Source organism: Sus scrofa, chromosome 6 (genome assembly GCF_054392235.1).
Source record: "Sus scrofa isolate SSC_HxYL_T2T_F1_AM1 chromosome 6, Sscrofa_HxYL_maternal_Yorkshire_Landrace_v2.0, whole genome shotgun sequence".
NCBI classification, from domain to species: domain Eukaryota; kingdom Metazoa; phylum Chordata; class Mammalia; order Artiodactyla; family Suidae; genus Sus; species Sus scrofa.
Window position 1 is genome coordinate 66,396,987 of NC_139388.1, and position 15,154 is coordinate 66,412,140.

At 48.8% G+C, this 15,154-nt stretch overlaps 1 protein-coding gene across 1 annotated transcript in view; it reads left to right on the forward strand.

Annotated features, from left to right (window-relative positions):
• The first annotated feature begins 480 nt into the window (after positions 1 to 480).
• Positions 481 to 15,154, forward strand: part of LOC110261339 (zinc finger protein 444) — a 996,914-nt gene continuing 982,240 nt past the window's right edge. The window contains exon 1 of the mRNA XM_084962423.1: positions 481 to 534. The gene's annotated coding sequence lies outside the window, so the exon portion shown is untranslated. The remainder of the gene's footprint in view (positions 535 to 15,154) is intronic.

Genomic DNA, 15,154 nt, shown 5'->3' on the forward strand with positions numbered 1-15,154 from the left:
GGCTGGCGTAAGGTGGTGTCTCATCGTAGTTTTGATGTACACTTCTCTAATAATGAGTGATGTTGAACATCTTTTCATGTGTTTTTTGGCCATCAGTATGTCGTCTTTGGAGAATTGTTTAGATCTTCTGCCCATTTTTTGATGAGGTTTTTTTTTTTTATATCGAACTGCAGGAGGTGTTTATATATTTTGGAGATGAATCCCTTGTCAGTTGCTTCATTTGCAAATCAGAAAAATATATATGTGGGTGTGTATATACATATACATACATGTATGTGACATGTTTGGGTGGTGAAAGAGAGAGGAAAAAGAGAAGAAAGTAAGTGGAGAAAAAGATAAACAGTTGTTAAATTTGGAAATAGTGTTGACAGGTGCCTTTTTGAAATTTTTGCAGCTTTTCTGTAAGTTGGAAATTATGTCACGATTCCAAAATACAAGAATTGTTTCATGTGTTTCATTGCTTAAGAAGAAATGCAATTTGGACGTCCCATGTGGCTCCCAGCATAACTACTTGGCGTTGCTTCTACAGTGGCTGTGGCTCAACCCCTGGCTGGGGAACTTCCATATGCTGCGCGTGGGGCCACTTGTTTTGCGCCCCCGCTCGCCTCCTGGGCACGGCCCTGGTCCTTTGGCCTGGCTTGCCTGCTTAAAAAAAAAAAAAAAAAGAAAGAAATTTATCATATGATCAACTTGGATCATATGATTTTATACAATTTCAACCTTTCTTTTTTTTTTTTTTTTTTTTTTTTTGCTATTTCTTGGGCCGCTCCCGAGGCATATGGAGATTCCCAGTCTAGGGGTTGAATTGGAGCTGCAGCCACCGGCCTACACCAGAGCCACAGCAACACTGGATCCGAGCCGTGTCTGCGACCTACACCACAGCTCACGGCAACGCCGGATCGTTAACCCACTGAGCAAGGGCAGGGACCGAACCCACAACCTCATGATTCCTAGTCAGATTCCTTTCTGCTGCGCCACAACGGGAACTCTGGGGATCCCCTTTAAATGTCGCAAATGTGTAAGTAACACTATTGCACGTTAAGTGTGGTAACATCTCTCCCTTTATCTTTTTTTTTTTTTTTTTTTTTTTTTTTGCCTTTTTGGGCTGCACTCGCAGTTTATGGAGGTGCCCAGGCTAGAAATCATAGGTCAAATCATAACTATAGCTGCCGGCCTACACCACAGCAGCAGCAATGCTGGATCCTTAACCCACTGAGTAAGGCCAGGGATCAAACCCGCAACCTCAGGGTTCCTAGTCGGATTCGTTTCCGCTGTGCCACGGCGGGAACTCCTCCCTTTATCCTTGTTAATATGGATCTAACAATGGTCATGTTTCTATTGAAACAAAGATTCCTTGATCTGGACTTCCCTCTGTGGTGCTGCAGATGAAGGATGTGACATTGTCTCTGTGTGGCTCAGGTCACTGCTGAGGCACAGGTTTGATCCCCGGCCGGGGAACTTCCACATGCCCTGGGCCTGGTGAAAATATATCAAAAGGAGCAGCGCTTCTGGAAGACACCTCCCTCATTTGTCTTCATAACTTTTGTTTGTTCACTGCACACAAAATGAGGCCCACAGATGTGCTTCTCAACCAGCTGGCCTTTGCCACCTCCACGGGGGTTTTCTCCAGAAGTATCCTGCAGACAGTGGCCGTTTGGGGATGGAGGTATTTCCTGAATGACAGTGGATATAAGCGTGTCTGCTATTGTCACAGGGTAGGCAGAGGAGGTAGCCTTGGCACCGCTTGCCCCAAGTGTTTGCTCTGTGCCCGCGTCTTTGTAAAGCTGACTCTTGTCACAGAGAGGTCGGTGCCATTGAAGAAAAGTTTTAAGGATACTCGCAGTTCCCCTGGAAATGAGGCGTGACACACCCGGAGGACGAACCCAGGGACCAGGAAGCTGAGAGAGAAGGGAGAATTGGAGGAACTGACTGTGCCTTGATGACCAAGGTGCCGGGGGCACGAGGCGGGGAGGAGGCTTGTCTGGCAGGAAGTACACGCACCTGCAGTTTGTGGTGAGGCAAGGGATGCGGCTGCGGGAAGATGCAAACAGCGTGGCTGTTAGTTTGGCCCTGTGATTAACTGATGCCAGATAAATGCAAAAACTGAGAAACACAGGTTTCCCACCCCTTGATCCTGGCCCCACCTTGTCCTGATGGGGGGAGCTCTGGGTTAGATCCCTGGAGGATGTTGGCCTCTGCTGTTTTTTGGTTGGATCCTGCGTCTCTTAACAAACACATTTGTGTCTGTTAAACCACAAAGACTTCAGTGTGGCAGTAAATTACGGGTACTGCCTTCACTCTGTCCAGAGAGGTCTCCGTGTGGTGTCGAGATAGCCGCAGGGGACTTCGCGTGTGCTAGGGCCTCACAGTCTGGGCCGGGAGCGCCTGGGCCGGGAGCGCCGTCATCCTCACCCCGGACAAGCTGTAAATCCAGAGTGTTTGCAGCAGCCGCCTTCCCCTCAGGCCGGCCCAGAGCCCCGTGCCCCGTCTGGATCCTGCTGGGCCCCGTCTCCTCGTCTTCACGCTCTCCTGCCTTGCCTGCTTGGAGGGCTGGGCTTGTCATTACAGGGCAGTGGACACCTCTCCGTGGCTTCGTGCTCCCCAGCATTCGGGCCCTTTGTGTTCATTCTCAGGGATGTTGGTGTCTGTCTCGCTTTGCCTGCTTGGCGAGGAGAACGTAGTTTTCTAAGCGGGTTACACAGTGTGAGTCTTCTCTGCAGGGACACTCAGTCACTCTGTTATGTGTCAACCTTCAAGACTAAGACCTTGGCTCAGAATCTGCGATTCTCTGTAGAACTGGGGTACTTAAATCCCATGGTAGGTCTGCTCATGAACACTGTGTGTGGAATTACACAGCAATTTCTCACATCTTTGGTTGAGAAGCTAACGAAATTCTGAAAAAGAATAGTGGAGGAAAATCTAAGAATTGGGGGATTTGGAGGAAGTTTCTCACTTTGGGTCTTACTGAGATGGCTAGAGATTTTGGATGTATTTTCAAAGCATAATGGTACTCACTTGGCAGAAGGAAAATCACCAAAAAATTCCCATGGTAGGCAGGTAGACCGTGTGTTGTCAGTGAACTAGGAGAAACCCTCTGTGTTTGTAGCACAGAGAGATGAGGTGAGCGGCAAGACGGAAACTGGAACGGAAGGTGATGGTGGGTTCTGAGCACATGCATCAGACAGGCGACAAATTCTAACTTTGTCTCAAGAAAACTGACTGGTAAAGGGATCCAATTAGGTGGGTAAAAAAACCATGACTTCACACTATGCACCATTAAACATTCAATTGATGTAAGTTGTTTTATTAAAATATACAACTCATTAAAAAAATGTAGTATACATTTTTTTAGGGCCGTCCCTAAGGTATATGGAGGTTCCCAGGCTAGGGGTTGAATCAGAGCTACAGCTGCCGGCCTACACTACAGCCGCACAGGATCTGAACCACGTCTTCGACCTACACCCCAGCTCAGGGCAACACCAGATCCTTAACCCACCAAGTGAGGCCAGGGATCGAACCTGCAACCTCATGGTTCCTAGTCTGATTCGTTTCTGCTGCACCACGATGGGAACTCCCAAGAGTGCATTTTCAACATCTAAAGATTGGCATTAGGAATTCCCATTGTGGCTCAGCAGAAAAGAACCCAACCAGTATCCATGAGGATGCGGGTTCAATCCCTGGCTGTGCTCGGTGGGTTAGCATCCTGCATCGCTGCTTGCTGCATGTACACTGCAGATGCGGTTTGGATCTTGAGTGACTGTGGCTGTGGCACAGGCCAGCAGCTGTAGCTCCAATTAGACCCCTAGCCTGAAAACTTCCATATGTCGCAGGTGTGGCCCTAAAGAATAAATAGATAACAAACATTTTAAAGATGAGAACAAAATGGAGACGGGCGTTAAATACTTAACATACACTGTGTTGCAGGTGATGGCATCCACCCTTCATCCAGTTAGTCCCCAGTCGGGGGCCCAGGCCCTGACGGAAGGAGGGTTATAACTGACGGAACAGGCCTGGACCATGAACTGCTCTCCAGCAGGAGAGTCCCCGGACTCCAGGGCACTCACCTTACTACCAGTGTCTCAGTGGTCCTTTCGAGGAGTGATGACATGTGTCGCTCGGGTCAAGGCCAGATGCCGCCTACAGAGGCAGCAGGAGATAAACGGCCCCCATGTGCTGCCTCCGTGGGGGATCTGAGGAGGAGTATTTTCTGGCCCTAAATTGCTGTCATTGCTCAGTAGCCCCTCTCTGGGAAGTGCAGACACAAGGCGACATAACCCCAATCAGGACGACGCGGGCTCGGAACCCGATGCTCTTACTCCCAGAGGAGACCGAATGATGAGTTCCTGTGTGAAGTGCAAAGAGGAGGTTGCTCGGGAAGAGCTCATAGGACCCGCCTCAGTCATTCCGCATAATCTGGGGCATCATCTCTGTTCCAGGGGTGAAGAGAGGCGCCCTCTCCCAGACCCCGCAGAGGGGACAAAAGGGGAAAGGTATGCAGATGGCATCAGGGCCGGGGACCGAGGTCGAGGCTCCCTGGTCGCTGAGGAGGTTGGGTTTTCTGGCTGAAAACAGCGGGAGGGCAGCTGGCAGGATGTTTTGACCTCCAGCTTCTGGGAGAGGATCGCGGGAACCGCTGGGGACGCCCGCCCGGGGGGAGGACTCCGGCAGCGCCTGCGCCAGCGGTCCCGGGGCCTGGCTGAGGGCCAAGTGCCGCCCCGGCGGCGGCGGGATGGGTGCGTCCTTCTGGGGCCTGCGGCCTGGATGGTCAGAGGATGGCCCAGCAGGGCGTCTGTTCCGTTTTCTGCTCCCTCAGTTGCAGTTGCGCATGTCTTGTAAATTTCCTACGTGCATTGCCTCAGAGAGGACTCCGGTCACGGGGAGCGAGGAGCAATCAGACTGTCGCTGGTGGTAGAGAAGGCAGGTTCCCGCTTCCTCTTGGAGTTTGTGTTTTGTTTGTTGGACAGACAGACGTCAGTACTAACCACACCTGGGCTCGTGCGGCCCTCGCGCGGGAACAGCTTCAGAAGTGCTTGCGCTCTGGGCAGGATTCCGGGGTGCCGCTGAGGGCCCGCTCGCCTGTGCGAGGTGCCAGGGGGCAGAAGTTCTTGGCTGGACCAAACTTTCCTCTGAACCTTCTCTCAGGCCAGCTGCGGATTTCCTGATAAAACCTAGGTGGTTTCACAGGGACTCTGCTAAGGACGCTTGGCAAGAACCAGCGCCCCGTCTCCGCGTCGGATCAGGGGACCTCAGCCTCCACCAGTTCTGGGGCGGTGGCCCCTCACGCTGGCCTGGCTTCGGCGAGAATCCCCTTAGGTCCTCGGAGCTAGACTCCCCCTTACCTCCGATGTTTCTTCTTAGTAATATTTCCATCTCTTGACCCCAGCTTGCCCCTTGGCTCTAAGTTCCCACTTGCCTGTGCAGCATTAATGTAGTATAATCTCACCCCCACTGCACCCCAGATACTGCCTCGTTTTGGTTTTTGTTTTTTTCCCCAAATCCCCCCCCCCCTTTAGGGCAGTGCCTGTGGCATATGCATGTTCCCAGGCTAGGGGTTGAATTGGAGCTGCAGCTGCTGGCTTATGCCACAGCCACAGCCATGCCAGATCTGAGCTGCACCTGTGACCTACACCACAGCTCCTGGCAACGCAGGATCCTCAACCCACTGAGCGAGTCCAGGGATCGAACCTGCATCCTCATGGATACTAGTTGGGTTCATTACTGCTGGGCCACAACAGGAGCTCCCCAAAATACACTTTTGCTTTCAGGCAAGACCTCTAATAGACCAGTATTCACTCACGGAAAGACCCTTGAAGAGGATTTTTTATTTTATGAAAGAAAAAGTGTTCATGGAGTTCCCGTTGTGGCGCAATGGTTAAGGAATCCGACTAGGAACCATGAGGTTGCGGGTTCGGTCCCTGCCCTTGCTCAGTGGGTTAAGGATCCGGCGTTGCCGTGAGCTGTGGTGTAGGTTGCAGACGCGGCTCGGATCCTGCGTTGCTGTGGCTCTGGTGTAGGCCGGTGGCTACAGCTCCAATTCAACTCCTAGCCTGGGAACCTCCATATGCCGCGGGAGCGGCCCAAGAAATAGCAACAACAACAACAACAACAACAAAAGACAAAAGACAAAAAGACAAAAAAAAAAAAAAAAAGAAAAGAAAAAGTGTTCAATGTTTGTCCTTCAGCCAATCATTATAGAAGCAGCAAGCACCCCGGCAGCCAGTTCAGCTCACCAGTTTTCCCAGGAATGCTCTACTTCCTGAAAGAAAGGAACACCCCGGGAGTTCCTGTCGTAGCTCAATGGTTAATGAATCTGAGTAGTATCCATGAGGATGCTGGTTCGATCCCTGGCCTTGATCAGTGGATTAAGGATCTGGCATTGCTGTGAGCTGTGGTGTAGGTCACAGACATGGCTCAGATCCCTCGTTGCTGTGGTGTAGGTCACAGACATGGCTCAGATCCCTCGTTGCTGTGGCTGTGGTGTAGGCCAGCAGCTGCAGCTCTGATTTGACTCCTAGCCTGGGAACCTCCATATGTCACAGGGGTGACCCTAAAAAGACCAAAAAAAAAAAAGAAAGAAAGAAAACACCCGTATTCTCTCATGGTGATCCTGTACCTGGTGTGCTAACTCACCCACGTGAATACGGGCTTCCCTTACCATGATTTAGGAAATACCATTAAACTTTTTTTTTTTTTTTTTTAACAGTGATCAGGCATTTAAATGAGACCAGACATCAAGTTTTTGCTTTTACCAGCCTCCTGAATGCTTACGTGCGGGCCAGATGCTCTCTGCTCACAGACAGCAAGCGGAGCTTGATCTTGAAAGGTATCTGTTTTTAGTTTGTGAAATGGGGATATGGTCGTTCGAGGGAAACTTACTAAGTTTCATCACCTCAGGCACCTTTTCTCTTTGGAGATGACCATCGCCATTCTTTTGTGAGTACATAGAATGTGGCTGCTAAACTTGAAGCCCATTAAGAACAGCCAGGCCAGGAGTTCCCGTGTTGCCGTGAGCTATGGTGTAGGCTGGCAGCTACAGCTCCGATTAGACCCCTAGCCTGGGAACCTCCATATGCCGCGGGAGCAGCCCAAGAAATGGCAAAAAAACAAATAAAAGAAAACAAAACAAAAAAACCCCAGCCAGGCCAGAGTTCCTGATGTGGCACAGTGGGTTAAGGACGTGCCTACAGTGGCTCAGGTTGCTGCAGAGGCTCAGTTGAATCCCTGGCCTGGTGCAGTGGGTTACAGGATCTGGTGTTGCTACAGCTGTGGCTCGAATTCAGTCCCTGGTCCAAGAACTTCCATATGCTGTGGATGCAACCATAAAAACCAAACTACAAAAAAACCCAACCAACCAAAGAAAAAAAGACAAAACAATAGGCCAGGCCTTTGGGCAAATGCAGGATCACAGTGAAACTGAAAACACTTTTTTCTTTCTTTTTTTTTTTTTTTTTCGTCTTCTGTCTTTTTAGGGCCACACCCACTGTAGCCGCTGGCCTACACCCCAGCTCACGGCAACGCCGGATCCTTAACTCACTGAGGAAGGCCAGGGATGGAACCCATAACCTCATGGTTCCTAGTTGGATTCTTTAACCACTGCGCCATGACGGAACTCCTGGGAACACTGCTGACTTGAACCCAGCCAGAACCCAGATTGGGACTTGAACCCACAGGCTTTTTAACTAGAATCACCCACCTGGTCTCTGGCCTTACTGAGGTTCAGGGTTTTGTGTCTCTGCCTAGAAGGAGTTCAGTGAACGACAAAGTGAAAGGCAAGAAATAAATGTTAAGATAGGACGCTTGTTGAGGATACAAGCAGGCAGGGATACAAGCTCTGCCCAGGGATCCACTGGGCTGTATTTTACAATCCAAGGCAAGTGGGGAGGGGGGACGACTGCCTTCTCCTCGATCTTTGAGTAGAAGTCAGGCTGGCACTGTTCGCTGCTGCTTCATATCCCGGAAGAGTATTTGACCCTATGAGGTTAAAGCAGGACTCTCAAGGTGCTTCTCGCATCAGAAGGGTGGAAGTGTGTGCTAACTATGTTGAGTCATCTCAGGTTTCAGTAAAATGAAGATCTCCTATTTCGGAAGATCTTCTTTCCCTTATCATTCCTATCCTTGGTCCTAAGGGTCATTATCTTGCTGAACTTGAATGCAGGCTTTTCGTTTTATCTTTCACTCAATGACCTGAGGCATATCTCTTGCTTTGATTATGGTCAGGCACGCCTGCTTCATTCCAGGATGTTCAATGGCTTTCCTGAGCGAGCATTAACTTGCAGTGCTCTCCTGGGGTCCCCTAGGTTTTCCTCTCCATCCATGGCCCGCTATGGGGACTTCGAGAGCTGCTTATGTAACTGCCCTGCTCCATCCCTGTCCATTCCAATCCAATAGGATTGACTCACCAGGCAGGTGGTGAGGCTGTTTCAGCAATTGCCGCAGGAGTTGACATGCTGTCTCTGGGACCCAGGATCATGCCCTGATTAAAAGAAACTCAGGGAGTTCCCTTGTGGCTCAGCGGGTTAAGAACCCAACTAGTATCCATGAGGACACAGTTTCGATCCCTGGCCTTGCTCTGTGGGTAAAGGATTTGGTGTTGCCACGAGCTGTGGTATAGGTCCCAAATATGGCTGGGTTCCCACATTGCTGTGATTGTTAGGCCGGCAGCTGTAGATCCAATTTGACCCCTCACCTGGGAACTTCCATATGCCACAGCTATGGCCCTAAAAAGCAAAAAAAGAAACAGAAAACCAGCCTTGTCCCGATGCTGAGCATTATTTCTCAATCTTCTCAGTAACGACAGGTGAAACTAATGATTTCACAAATTAGTTTATACCCAGTGCGTCCTTTATGCCAGATGTTGTTCTAGGTGTTGGGGTTACAGTGTAAATTAGACAGGTAGGGCCCTTATTCTCACAGAGCTTATGTTCAGGAAGGGGAGAGAAACAGTGTACAAGTTGTCAACAGGAGCTTCCTAGTGGCACAGTGGGTTAGGGACCTGACATCACTGCAGTGGCTCGAGTTGCTGCTGTGGCTCAGGTCTGATCCCTGGCCGGAGAACTTCCACACGCTGCAGGCACAGCACTCCCCCCCGCCAAAAAAAAAAAAAAACAAGTTGTCAGCAAAAAACTGATCAGGAATTCCCATCATAGCTCAGTGGAAATGAATCTGACTAGCATCCATGAGGACACAGGTTCGACTCCTGGCCTTGCTCGGTGGGTTAAGAATCTGACATTGCCATGAGCTGTGGTGTAGGCTGATAGCTGTAGCTCCAATTCCATCCCCAGCCTGGGAACATCCATATGCCACAGGTGCAGACCTAAGAATGAAAAATAAATAATAATCAAAACAACGCAGTAAACAAGGCCAGGGATTGATCCTGCGTCCTCGTGGATACTGAGTCGGGTTCTTAACCGACTGAGCCACAGTGGGAACTCTCACAATTTTTTTCCTGTGGTTGATTTCTAGTTTCATGCCATTATGGTCAGAGAAGATGCCTAAAATCATTTTTATACCCACTGAGTGAGGCCAGGGATTGAACCTGCAACCTTGTGGTTCTAGTTGGATCCGTTAACTACTGAGCCACGACGGGAACTCCAATTTTTATACTGTTAACTTGGTTGAGTTTAGTTTCTGTGTTTTTTTTTTTTTTTTTTTTTTTTTGTCTTTTTAGGGCTGCACCTGCAGCATATGAAGATACCCAGACTTACGGGTCGAATCAGAGCTATAGCTTCTGGCCTGCGCCACAACCATAGCAACGCAGGATCCAAGCCATATCTGTGACCTACACCACAGCTCACGGAAATACCTGATCCTTGAGTGGGGCCAGGGATTGAACCTGCGTCCTCATGGGTACTAGTCAGATTCATTGCCGCTGAGCCACTGTGGGAGCTCTGGTTGAGGTTAGTTTTGTTCTCCAGTTTGTGGTCATTCGTAGAAAGTGTTCCCTGTGCACTTGGAGAGGATTTATATTCTGGTTTTTCTGGATGTGATCTGAAAATAGCAATTCAGTGTAGCTGTTGTGTTGTTTCATTGAGGATTCCCTGTTGTCGTGCTGGTTTTCTGTCTAGAGAATCCAGTCATTGATGTGAGTGCGGTGTTGACGTCTCCTCCTATTATTGTGTTCCCATCAATTCCTCCGTTTGTGTCTGTTAGTATTTCTTTATGTATTTGGGTGTTCCTATATTAGGGGCATTTATATGGACGAGTATAATATTCTCATCTTTAATTGATTGTTTTATCATTAAACAGTGTCCCTAGTCTTTCTTTATGGCCTTTGTATTAAAGCCTTTTTGGTCTGATATGAGCATTGTGACGCCTCCTTTCCTGTCATTTCCATTCTCATGAAATACCTTTATCCATCCCCTCATTTCCCCCCCCGTTTTTTTTTTTTTTTTGTCTTTTTAGGGCCGCACTCGTGGCATATGGAGGTTCCCAGGCTAGGAGTTGAATGCTGCTGGCCTACACCACAGCCACAGCAATGTGAGAGCTCAGCCACATCTCTGACCTACACCACAGCTCATGGCAACACTGGATCCCTGACCCACTGAGTGAGGCCAGGGATCAAACCCGCATCCTCATGGATACTAGTTGGACTCATTTCCACCATGCCACAACAGGAACTCCCTACATCTTCATGTTTATCCTTTTGCTGTTCCTTGTGTTTATATTGCTTTTACAAATAAAGTTCTTTTTTTTTTCCCCTTTTTGCTCGTTATAACTGGCTAGTTTTAGTGATTACTTCCAATTGTGATTTTCTCTATCCCGTATCTTCTTACTTCTTTCCTCTTTAGAGGAGACCTTTAGTATTTCTTTGAAAATGGGTTTAATATTGCTGGGTTTTTTTTTTTTTTTTTTTTTTGAGAAATTCTTTATTTCTCCTCCTAGTTTAAATGATAATCTTGCTAGGGAGAGTCTTCTAGGCTGCAGAATTTTCCCTTTTAGAACTTTGACTGTACCTTGCCACTCTGTTCTGGCCTGTGGTGTTTCTATAGAGAAATCCGCTGATAGCATTATGGCGGTTCCCTTATAATTAACTTTTTTTTTTTCTTGCTGCATTTAGAATCCTCTCCTTGTCTTTAATTTTGCTGTCTTTATTATGTCTTGGTGTAGGTCCGTTTGGGTTCAACCTGTATGGGCCTCTCTGTGCTTCCTATATCTCGGTATCTGTTTCCTTGAGATTTGAAAAGTTTTTAGCCGTAATTTCTTCAAATATACCTTCAATCTGCTTTTCTTTTTCTTCTTCTTCTTGAATGCCTCTTATGCATAGATAGGCCTGCTTTATCTATCCCGTAGGCCTCCTGTATTGCTTTCATGTTTTCTGTCTGCAGCCCTGCTTGGGTGATTTCTGTCATTTTACCTTCCAAGTCACTACCGTTCCTCTGGATTATTCATTCTGCTTTTTAATGCCTTTAAGTCAGCTTGCATTTCTGCAAATGAATTTTCTAGGCTTCTAATAGTTTCTAGATCTTTTCTAAAGTAATCTACATTACTGCTCCTATCTGCTCTTAATTCCTTCAGTATTTTCAGGTTTTTTTAATAAAGAGGAAGTACTCACGATTACAGTCCTCTTCTTTTTTTTTTTTTTCTTTGGCTAGGGGTCGAATCGGAGCTGTAGCCTTGCTGGCCTACACCAGCGCCACAGCAATGCAGGATCTGAGCCGCGTCTGCAACGTACACCACAGCTCACGGCAACGCCGGATCATTAACCCACTGAGCAAGGGCAGGGACCGAACCCGCAACCTCATGGTTCCTAGTTGGATTCGTTAACCACTGCGCCACGACGGGAACTCCAAATTCTCCTTTTGTTTTAGCTGGAAATGGTTCCTGTGCTTCTTCATTTTGCTTACATTTTTCTTACGTGAGTATGTGAGTTTAGGGAAAACAGTTATCTCCTGAAGTCTTGGAGAGCTACTTACATAGGAGCGCTCCTGGGTAGTTTTTGTTTGTCTGTGTGTTGTTTGTTTTTGCCTTGGGGGCTGCTTTTGGTTTGGATGATTGACGTCTCTGTCGTCAGTGTGTGCAGGCTGCCATCCTCCTGATGGGGGTGTTCCAGTGTGTGGCCGGCCCATGCTTCCAGGGAGATGGCGGCAGTGGGCAGGGCGTGTAGCCAGTGCCCGCATGCCGGGTCTTGGACAGTGTTGAGGGCCGGCGGGAAGGTGTGGGCAACGGGTGGCCCTCGGTTGCAGTGTCCTCCTTGGCAGCGCCCCTTAAGGTGACCAGGGCCGCAGGTGGTGCCTGTTCATGGTCCCCAGCTGCTGGCAGGGCCGTGCCTGCCTCTGGAGTCCGAGGTGGCCGGGGTGGTTGGTACCCGCCACCCAGAGGCAAGAGGCGCCCCGCCAACCCAGTGCCCAAGGATGTGCAGAGAGGGACCTTTCCCTGGCAGTCCTGCCCCTCCCGTCACCCTCTGGGCCGCGACACTCGGTTGCTCCGACCCGCAGCCCCGCGTGCGGTCTCCGCCCAGCCGGTGCGGGTGCCAGTCCCTGCCCCGCAGCGGACCTCCGAGGCCCGGGTCTGGGCCCCCAGCCCTGGCGCGGGCGTCTCAGGCTGCGGGGTCTGGGGCCGGCGGGACCCACGTCTGGGCCGCTCCTTCTGCTTCGCCTGCTCTTCGCGGCTCCTGAGCTGTTCTCCGAGGCTTCGCCGCTCGCCCTCCGTCCGGGCTGGTCGTCCCTGCCGAGAGGTGCCCTCCCTCCCGGGCGGAGGAGTGCGGCTCCCGCCCTGGTCCCCTCGCCGCTCTTGCCTTTGGTTCTGCCCAGTGGCCGGAGGCCTCTCGCCCTTTCTGGCGGTCTGAGGTCGGGTTCAGATGCTCTCTGGGACCTTTGCACGTGGGTTTCTCCGACGTGTTCATGGGAGGAGGTGGGCACCGCCCCCTCCTTACGCCCTCGCCCGGCGATAGTCTTTCCTTGTAAGTAATGGTTTTGGTTTTTCCGCCCTCAGTGCTGTACCTCCTATTTTCTAATTTTTGATGTATTGAGTGACATTTTACCATCTATTATCACCATTTTATTTATTTTTGCTTTTTAGGGCTGCATTGGCAGCATATGGTAGGTTCCCAGACTAGGGTCCAATCGGAGCTGCAGCTACTGGCCGACACCACAGCCACAGCCACATCCACTCTGGATCTGAGCTGCATCTGCAGCCTATACCGCAGCTCACGATGCCAAATCCTTCACCCACTGAGCGAAGCCAGGGATCAAATCTGAAACCTCATGGATCCTACTTGGGTTTGTTAACCACTGAGCCATGACGGGAACTCCCCAATTTAGATAATAATACAAATTTCATACATGAGTGTAGGACTTGTTTCTGAAAAGATGTATTGTGAGCTAGAAATATTCTACACAATTATTCCTAAAAATAGGCGGGCTATATAATTTTTGGATAACATTACAGCAAGTTTTGTTCTTGTTTTTGCTTTTTAGGGCCATACCTACTGCATATGGGAGTTCCCAGGCTAGGGGTGGAACTGGAGCTGCAGCTGCAGGCCTACACCGCAGCCACAGCCACAGCGGATCCAAACCATGTCTGTGTCCTACACCACAGCTCACGGCAACACCAGATCCCTGACCCACTGAGTGAGGCCAGGGATTGAACCTGCATCCTCATGAATACTAGTTGGATTTGTTTCAGCTGTGCCACAGTGGGAACTCCCACAATTTTTTTAATATACCTTCTATAGCAATAAAGAGTTAAAAAAACTTAAAGCAGTGAAGTAACTGAACTGCAGTTTGAATCCAATTCAGCATGCTCTGAAGTTATACTATGCTTTTGTGGCACAGTATAAACATTTTTCTTTTATTTATTTACTTTGGCTGCAGTGTGCAGTGGCTTGATGTGGGATCTCAGTTTACAGAACAGGGATCAAACCCAAGCTGCAGCAGTGAAAGCACTGTGTCCTAACCACTAGACCACCAGGAAACTCCCTCGTGGCATTTGGAGGTTTCCAGGCTAGGGGTCAAATTGGAGCTGTAGCCACTGGCCTCCTTATGCCACAGCCACAGCAATACGGGATCCAGGCCACATCTGCAGCCTCCACCACAGATCATGGCAGGGCCGGCCGGATCCTTAACTCACTGAGTGAGGCCAAGGATCGAACCTGTGTCCTTCCTCATTGCATTTCTTAAATTTTATTCTTACTTAATTTTTCATCATAGTTATTGAGGTGTATCTAACAGGAGACCACATCCACGTAAGGAGTATGGTTGTACAAGTTTTGAAAGATGTAACCTTTCAGCCCTCGTCCAGATACAGAGCATTTACTCATCTTGAAGAGGTTACCACGGACCTTTTAAAAGCCATTTTATCTCCTATTCATTATTGCAGTTGGCATTGTTGAAATTTTTGTGTAAATACTCAGCAGTGTTCTCTTTGATGATTTTGGGATTCATCTGTGTTGTTGCATGTGTCATGCATTCTTTGCTATCAGCGAGTCCATTTTACGGATATATTACATTTTACTCTTCACCAGTTGATGAGCATTTGAGTTGTTTGCAATATTTAACTATTGCAGGTACAGCTGCTGCAAACATCTGAGTACAGGACATTCTGTGACCATAACATTTCGTTCTGCTCTGGTAAATTCGTAGGTGTGGAGCAGGTGGATCATTACTTTGTAGGAATATAATTTAAGAAACTGCCACCAACAGTTTTCCAGAGTGTGTATGTGTCATTTTATACCACTTTCAGCATTGATCAAGAACTAGAGATGCTCCATATTGTTGCCAGTATTAGGACTTTTCAGTCCTTTTTAATTTCAGCAATTCTTTTGAAGGTGTGCTGGTATCTCATTGTGACTTTATGGTACAGTTCCTTTCTAACTAATGACACAGAACCGCATTTTATGTGCTCATAGGCTTTTGGTTTTTGTTTTTTTGGTAAAATGTTTAAATTCTCTCTTAAGAAAATTTTTTTATACTTTTTTTTTTTTTTGTCTTTTTGCTATTTCTTGGGCCGCTCCCATGGCATATGGAGGTTCCCAGGCTAGGGGTCGAATCGGAGCTGTAGCCGCCGGCCTACGCCAGAGCCACAGCAACATGGGATCCGAGCCGCATCTGCAACCTACACCACAGCTCACGGCAACGGCGGATCGTTAACCCACTGAGCAAGGGCAGGGACCGAACCCGCAACCTCATGGTTCCTAGTCGGATTCGTTAACCACTGA